We start from the raw sequence: 8,189 nt of genomic DNA, 5'->3' as shown, positions 1-8,189 counted from the left end.
CCACAGCAGTGAATAACTAGAAAAGCTGCTTCCTCCAGACATATCAGGTCCTCAGATGGTGCTATGCATTTGCCTCTAGCTGGCATTGTGCATTTTGATTGCTTTGATAAGCTTGCAAAGTATTATACAAAATCGTTGCCATCTGTACGTTAATCCGTTTGCTACAACGCAGTGTGCACATTTAATTGTAAGCATTGATCACATCTCAGTTTTGCTCTTATTACAATGGATTGTTGGCTCTATTTGAAACAGTGTGTTACTGTTTTTAATATTTAGTGAGAGTTGCATTTTTTTTATTGGTACGTGTACTTGTGTGGTGGGTGGGAGTGGTGTAAACCACTACAGACACAAAGAAGTGGGGCACGATCAAATATGTTTGAGAATCACGGTTTTAGATGATATGTACTTTCCCAGTTATTTTAACCAAACATATGCATAACAAAAGTGCTTTTGGAAAAATACTTAAAAAAAAAAAAACAACCCATTCAGGAGCCATTGACTATTTTTAGTCCAGCTTCATATACCAATACATGAGGGAAAAGTAGAAATCTGTTACTATTTTAATTCCATCTCTTTGAGGACTCCACTTTGCTACAACTCATTGTTGATTGGCTTCTATATCCTGATATCATAAGCAAATCTGCTGGCCATCCAAACAACTTTCTTATTTTAATAAATAGTACTAGTTTGATTTTTTCTTTGTTAAGAAAATATGTGGTTTACAAATATTGAACTGTGCTATTGCTACCTGTAACTTGACTTAATTTGTATTCTACAGTAAAATTGGTACAATTAACAGAGGCTTTGTCAAATGCAACTGAAAAGCAGGGCTGCTTGAAAATTTTCTGTCAAACCTTTTTTGGACAGAAAACTGGGTTTTTGACTAAACAAAACCATTTTGTGGAAATTTTCTGCTTTGTTTGAACACTTGATTTTTCAACAGAAAACTGAAAATTGTTGACTGAAAATTTCATGATTTTCAACTAATTGTTTTCATTTTTTGTTTAACAAAAACTATGTATTAATTTGGGGAGGGGGTTTATGAAAAGTTGAAATTTTCCTCAGGGGGAGGGGGCAGGGGAAAGAAAGAAACACAACATTTTCCAATCAACTCTACTGAAAAGTTTTCATAATACTAATAGAATAAGTTCTTTCTATGCACAGAAAAATAGATAATACATTTGAGAACTGGAAAAACACAGTATTAGAAGATACGTGATAATTGTCTAGAGTTTATCGCCCAGGAACATGAAAAATATAATGTATTCAATATCTCCATTTATGTTGATTAAAAAAATTCCAGGAAAAATATTTATATAAATAAACTAAGAAAAGCTTAATTTTCCACAAAAATATTTTCCGAAGATTGAGGCAGTGTCCTGTGAGGGAGAAGAGATTGGGAGGGATCTTTTAGTGCCACCTTCGTCGTCTTTCTTTTGTTTGTAGTGGAGCATGTTGGCAGAGATATAGCTAAAGGGAAGGTTGATCTTGGATTTGTACTTTGGAGATTAGGTGTATATATACAGGATAAGAACCCATTCTCTGGATCATAGAATCATAGAATGTCAGGGTTGGAAGGGACCTCAGGAGGTCATCTAGTCCAACCTCCTGCTCAAAGCAGGACCAATCTCCAACTAAATCATCCCAGGATTCTGAATGCCTGATGTTATTATTTTTTCAAGTATTTTTTCACTGCTTTTAAAAACTTCATTTTCCTCTTCATAGCTGCCATATGGTGAGTTTACCACTTGCCGCTAGAAGAGAGAGCCACAGACTGCAATGATAGCTTCTTTGGCATTGCAGTCTCTCTCTGTAGCTTCATTAATTTCCATCCGCTTCGCTGTTGAAACTGGTACATAGTGCAGTGTATTAGTGGTTTCACTGTCTTGATCCTCTTCCCCCCCCCCCCCACCGCCCCCAACTTGCTGATGCTGGGTATATGTGCCCTGCTCAGGGTGTCAGCTAACACTCGTAATTGTCCTAGGCCTGGTCTACACTACGGGTTTAGGTCGACTTTAGCAGCGTTAAACCGAATTAAGCCTGGACACGTCCACACAACGAAGCCCTTTCTTTCGACTTAAAGGGCCCTTTAAACCGGTTTCTTTACACCACCTCCGACGAGGGGATTAGCGATAAAACCGGCCTTTGCGGGTCGGAATTGGGGTAGTGTGGACGGAATTCGATGTTATTGGCCTCCGGGAGCTATCCCACAGTGCTTCATTGTGACCGCTCTGGACAGCGCTCTCAACTCAGATGCACTGACCAGGTAGACAGGAAAAGACCCGCGAAGGTTTGAATTTCATTTCCTGTTTGCCCAGCGTGGAGAGCACAGGTGACCACGCAGAGCTCATCAGCACAGGTAACCGTGATGGAGTCCTCCCAGGATCGCAAAAGAGCTCCAGCATGGACCGAACGGGAGGTACGAGATCTGCTCGCCATATGGGGAGATGAAGCAGTGATAGCTGAACTCCGTAGCAGTAAAAGAAATGGAAAAGTATTAGAAAAGATCTCCAAGGCCATGAAGGACCGAGGCCATAACAGGGACACACAGCAGTGCCGCGTGAAAATTAAGGAGCTACGGCAAGCTTACCACAAAGCCAGAGAAGCAAACGGAAGGTCCGGGGCAGAGCCGCAAACTTGCCGCTACTACGCGGAGCTGCATGCGATCCTAGGGGGTGCAGCCACCACTACCCCAACCGTGTGCTATGACTCTCTCACTGGAGAAACACACAGGGAAGACGGTTCGGGGAACGAGGAAGATGACGATGGAGGTACTGTAGGTAGCTCACAGCAGCAAGGAAGCGGAGAAACCGGTTTCCCCAACAGCCAGGATATGTTTGTGACCCTGGACCTGGAACCAGTAACCCCCGAACTCACCCAAGACCCTCAGGGCACACAGGAGACCTCTGGTGAGTGTAACTTTTTGTAAATATTTGTAAACATTACAAAAAAAAAGCAAGCAAGTCTGTTAACGTGTATGGGGATGGAGCGGAAATCCTCCAGGGACATCTCCAGAAAGCTCTCCTGGTTGAAATGGGGTGATTTTATTAAGGGGGACATTCAGAGGCGCCCGTTCCTGCTCTTCTGACCAGAAATGTTCCCCGCTGTTAACCACGCGGTGGGGGGAGGGGTGAAGTGATCATCCCAGAGAATCGTGTGTGTGTGTGTGTGTGGGGGGGGGTGGTTTACTTGTGTTTGTGCCGCATGTTAACCGGGAAACCGCAGCCCCCTCCTTTTACATTGAAACCCCATTTTAAATGGACAACCCAATTCATCCTTGATATGGGAAATGCGCTGCTGTTTGCAACCTTTCCCGCATGTTAAGAAGGTTAAAAAAGCCAAAACACTGTGGCCTACGATGGCTGCCTGCAAGCCGAAATATGCAACCTTGTAATGAAAGAGTGTACCCATTGTTCCCTAAAATGTGTCTTTTTTAACCACCTCTCCCTTCTCCTCCGCCAGCTGCAAATGTTTCTCCTTCGCAGAGGCTCGTGAACATTAGAAAGAGAAAACGTAAGACGAGGGACGAGATGTTCACGGAGCTGCAGATGTCCGCCCAGGCTGATAGAGCACAGCAGAATGCGTGGAGGCAGTCAATGTCGGAGATGAGAAAAGCCCAATATGAACGAGAGGAGAGGTGGCGGGCTGAATCGCGGGAAGAACAGAGCAAGTGGCGGGCTGAAGACGATAGGTGGCGTCAGCTTGCAGACAGACAGCAAGAGGCAATGCTCCGTCTGCTGGAGCATCAAACTGATATGCTCGAGCGTATGGTTGAGTTGCAGGAAAGGCAGCAGGAGCAGAGACCGCCGCTACAGCCCCTGTGTAACCAACAGCCCTCCTCCCCAAGTTCCATAGCCTCCTCACCAAGACGCCCAAGAACACGGTGGGGGGGCCTCCGGCCACCCAGTCACTCCACCCCAGATGATCGCCCAAGCATCAGAAGGCTGGCCTTCAATAAGAGTTAAAGTTTTAAAATGCAGTGTGTCCTTTTCCATCCCTCCTCCCCCACCCATCCCAGGCTACCTTGGCAATTATCCCCCTACCTCTGTAAGGAACTAATAAAGAATGCATGAATGTGAAAAAACAATGACTTTATTGCCTCTGCAAGCGGGAGGGGAGGGTGGGGTGGGGTGGTTGGTTTACAGGGAAGTAGAGTGAACCGGGTCGGGGGGGGGGGTTGGAGGGTTCATCAAGGAGAAACAAACAGAAGTTTCACACAGTAGCCTGGCCAGTCACAAAACTCGTTTTCAAAGCTTCTCTGATGCGCACCGCGCCCTGCTGTGCTCCTCTAACCGCCCTGGTGTCTGGCTGCGTGTAATCAGCAGCCAGGTGAGTTGCCTCAACCTCCCACCCCGCCATAAATGTCTCCCCCTTACTCTCACAGATATTGTGGAGCGCACAGCAAGCAGCAATAACAATGGGGATATTCTTTTCGCTGAGGTCTGAGCGAGTCAGTAAGCTGCGCCAGCGCGCTTTTAAACGTCCAAATGCACATTCCACCACCATTCGGCACTTGCTCAGCCTGTAGTTGAACAGGTCCTGACTCCTGTCCAGGCTGCCTGTGTACGGCTTCATGAGCCATGGCATTAAGGGGTAGGCTGGGTCCCCAAGGATCACGATAGGCATTTCAACATCCCCAATGGTCACTTTCTGGTCCGGGAAGAAAGTCCCTTCCTCCAGCTTTCGAAACAGAGCAGAGTTCCTGAAGACGCGAGCATCATGTACCTTTCCCGGCCATCCCACGTTGATGTTGGTGAAACGTCCCTTGTGATCCACCAGGGCTTGCAGCAGCATTGAAAAGTACCCCTTGCGGTTTACGTAGTCGGTGGCTTGGTGCTCCGGTGACAAGATAGGGATATGGGTTCCGTCTATGGCCCCGCCACAGTTTGGGAATCCCATTTCAGCAAAACCATCCACTATTGACTGCACGTTTCCCAGAGTCACTACCCTTGCTATCACCAGGTCTTTCATTGCCCTGGCAAATTGGATCACAGCAGCCCCCACCGTAGATTTGCCCACTCCAAATTGATTCCCGACTGACCGGTAGCTGTCTGGCGTTGCAAGCTTCCACAGGGCTATCGCCACTCGCTTCTCAACTGTGAGGGCTGCTCTCATCTTGGTATCCTGGCGTTTCAGGGCAGGGGAAAGCAAGTCACAAAGTTCCATGAAAGTGGCCTTACGCATGCGAAAGTTTCGCAGCCACTGGGAATCGTCCCATACCTGCAGCACGATGCGATCCCACCAGTCTGTGCTTGTTTCCCGGGCCCAGAATCGGCGTTCCACGGCATCAACCTGCCCCAGTGACACCATGATTTCCACATTGCTGGGGCCTGTGCCTTGTGAGAGGTCTATGTCCATGTCAATTTCCTCATCACTCTCGTCGCCGCGCTGCAATCGCCTCCTCGCCTGGTCCGGGTTTCGCCTTGGCATGTTCTGGCTCTGCATATACTCCAGGACAATGCGCGTGGTGTTCATAGTGCTCATAATTGCCGCGGTGATCTGAGCGGGCTCCATGATCCGCAGTGCTAGCTATGGCGCCTGGTCAGAAAAAAGGCGCGAAAGTAGTATCTGATGGACCAGGAGAAGGAGGGCGGGAGGGAGGGGGGAGGGAGGGCCGAGTGACGACATGGCGTACAGGTACAGGAACAGGGAGAAACACAAACAACTGTCACACAGAATGGTCCCCCCCAAAGATTAAACTGGAAACCCTGGGCTTAGCAGGCCATTGATTTCACGGAGGAAGGGGAAGCAAATGAACACAGAACAAATCTATTTTTTACATCTTAAGGTGGCAGCCGACGGTGCAGCATGAGTGACAGCCATACCAGTATGACGACGATGGGTACCAATCATAATATACCATCATCTGCCAAAAGGCAAGGGGCTGCTGCTGTGTAGCAATGCAGCCCCACGTCTGCCAGCCTGACCTCCGCCAGCACCCAGCATCGCCCTCGGCCTCTTCTGGGTGCTTAGCAGACAATACTGGGCAATTGGCAGAAAATAGTATATTACGACTGGTAACCATCATCATCAAAACAGTAGCATGTCTGCCCAGGTGGCCATGATTGACAGCCATACCAGTATGACGATGACGGGTACCAGTCATAATATACCATCGCCTGCAAGGGGCTGGTGCAATGCAGCCCTACGGCTGCCAGCCCCACGGCTATCACTCATGCTACACCGTCTACCGCCAAAAGGCAGTTAGCAGCTGCTGCTGTGTAGCAATGCAGTCCCACGTCTGCCGGCACCCAGAGGACATATGGTGACGGTGAGCTCAGCTGAGCTGAGCGGGCTCCATGCTTGCCGTGGTATGTTGTCTGCACAGGTAACCCAGGTAAAAAGGCGCGAATGTATTGTCTGCCGTTGCTGTGACGAGGGGGGGAGGGGCCTGATGACATGTACCCAGAACCGCCCGCGACACTGTTTTGCATCATCCGGGCATTGGGATCTCAACCCAGAATTCAAAGAAAAGGCGCGAACCGCTTCTCGGCTCTCTGAGCTGTGGCGCAAACGTAGTATCTGACGGACTAGGGGAAGGAGGGAGGGGGGCCGAGTGACGACATGGCGTACAGGCACAGGGAATTAAAATAAAGAACGGTGGCTGTGCATCAGGGAGAGACACAAACAACTGTCACAGACTGGTCCCCCACAAAGATTAAACTGAAAACCCTGGGTTTAGCAGGCCGTTGATTTGACGGAGGGAGGGGGAAGCAAATGAATACAGAGCAAATCTATTTTTTACATCTTAAGACGACGGTGCAGCGTGACTGATAGCCCTCAGCATCTTTCTGGGTGCTTGGCAGCAAATACGGGGCGGTGTATGACGATGGTCTTCAGGCCTATTGCACAATTGGCTGCTCAGGGAAGACTCTGCTAACGTACGATGACCCGACTTGTAATAGGATGGCTAACAGTCGTAATACACCATTTACTGCCAAAAGGCAAGCCCCACGGCTGCCAGCACCCAGATCGCCGATGAAGGCTACCAGTCTACTGCACCGTCTACCGCCAAAAGGCAGTTAGCAGCTGCTGCTGTGTAGCAATGCAGTCCCACGTCTGCCGGCACCCAGAGGACATATGGTGACGGTGAGCTCAGCTGAGCTGAGCGGGCTCCATGTTGTCTGCACAGGTAACCCAGGTAAAAAGGCGCGAATCTATTGTCTGCCGTTGTTGTGACGGGGGAGGGAGGGGCCTGACGATATGTACCCAGAACCGCCCGCGACACTGTTTTGCATCATCCGGGCATTGGGATCTCAACCCAGAATTCCAAGGGGCGGCAGAGACTGCGGGAACTGTGGGATAGCTGTGGGATAGCTACCCATAGTGCAATGCTCCGGAAGTCGACGCTAGCCTCGTACTGTGGACGCGGTCCGCCGACTAGAGCACCTAGAGCATTTTATTGTGTGGACACACACAATCGGCTGTATACAACCGATTTCAATAAAACCGGCTTCTATAAATTCGAACTAATTTCGTAGTGTAGACATACCCCTAGTCAATATCTGATTTCTGTTGGGTCAGCACATGCTGCAGTCTCTTTGGAGCACTAAGAAAGGACTTTGCCATGATTGTATCTAGGGGTCCATGGTTTGATTGCACTATTCAGTGCACGATAAGTGTACTGATGGAATCGCTCCACTCCAAATACCATAGCCAGAAGCTTTTTTTTTCTATTTGGTGTATCCTTGTTCAGTCTCTGACAGGGCTCTACTGGCATAAGTGACCAGCTGCTCCTGCAAAAGAGCTATACTCAATCCTTTCTCTGATGCATCATGCTGGAATGTCAATGGTTCTCCTGGCTGGTAGTACTTCAGGACATGGGCATCTATTGTCATTTGTCTGTGTGTATCAAATGCTTGCTGTTGGGGTCCTACCCAGTCCTAATCAACATCCTGTCTTGTGAGATGATGTATGGGTTCCATTACAGCAGCTAGGTGCAGACAGAACTTGGACATACGCTTTTAAAAATTTCTCTTGTCCAGGGGACTCCTCCATTTGCTTCTTGCACTGCAGCTATAAAATTCTGATGCTTACACCCTGATCAGATCCATGACTTGTGTGGCTGTATTCCCCAGCAGGGGTCTGTGGTACCTACAGCCCACCACCACAAACTTCAGTTGGTACTATCTGTTATTTTTTGGGTTAGTTACTATGAGATCACATTTCTCATGCCTGGCAATCAGTAG

Source organism: Trachemys scripta, chromosome 5, assembly GCF_013100865.1.
Source record: "Trachemys scripta elegans isolate TJP31775 chromosome 5, CAS_Tse_1.0, whole genome shotgun sequence".
NCBI classification, from domain to species: Eukaryota; Metazoa; Chordata; order Testudines; family Emydidae; genus Trachemys; species Trachemys scripta.
The sequence above is the reverse complement of the archived record's forward strand: the minus strand, read 5'-3'. Positions refer to the sequence as shown.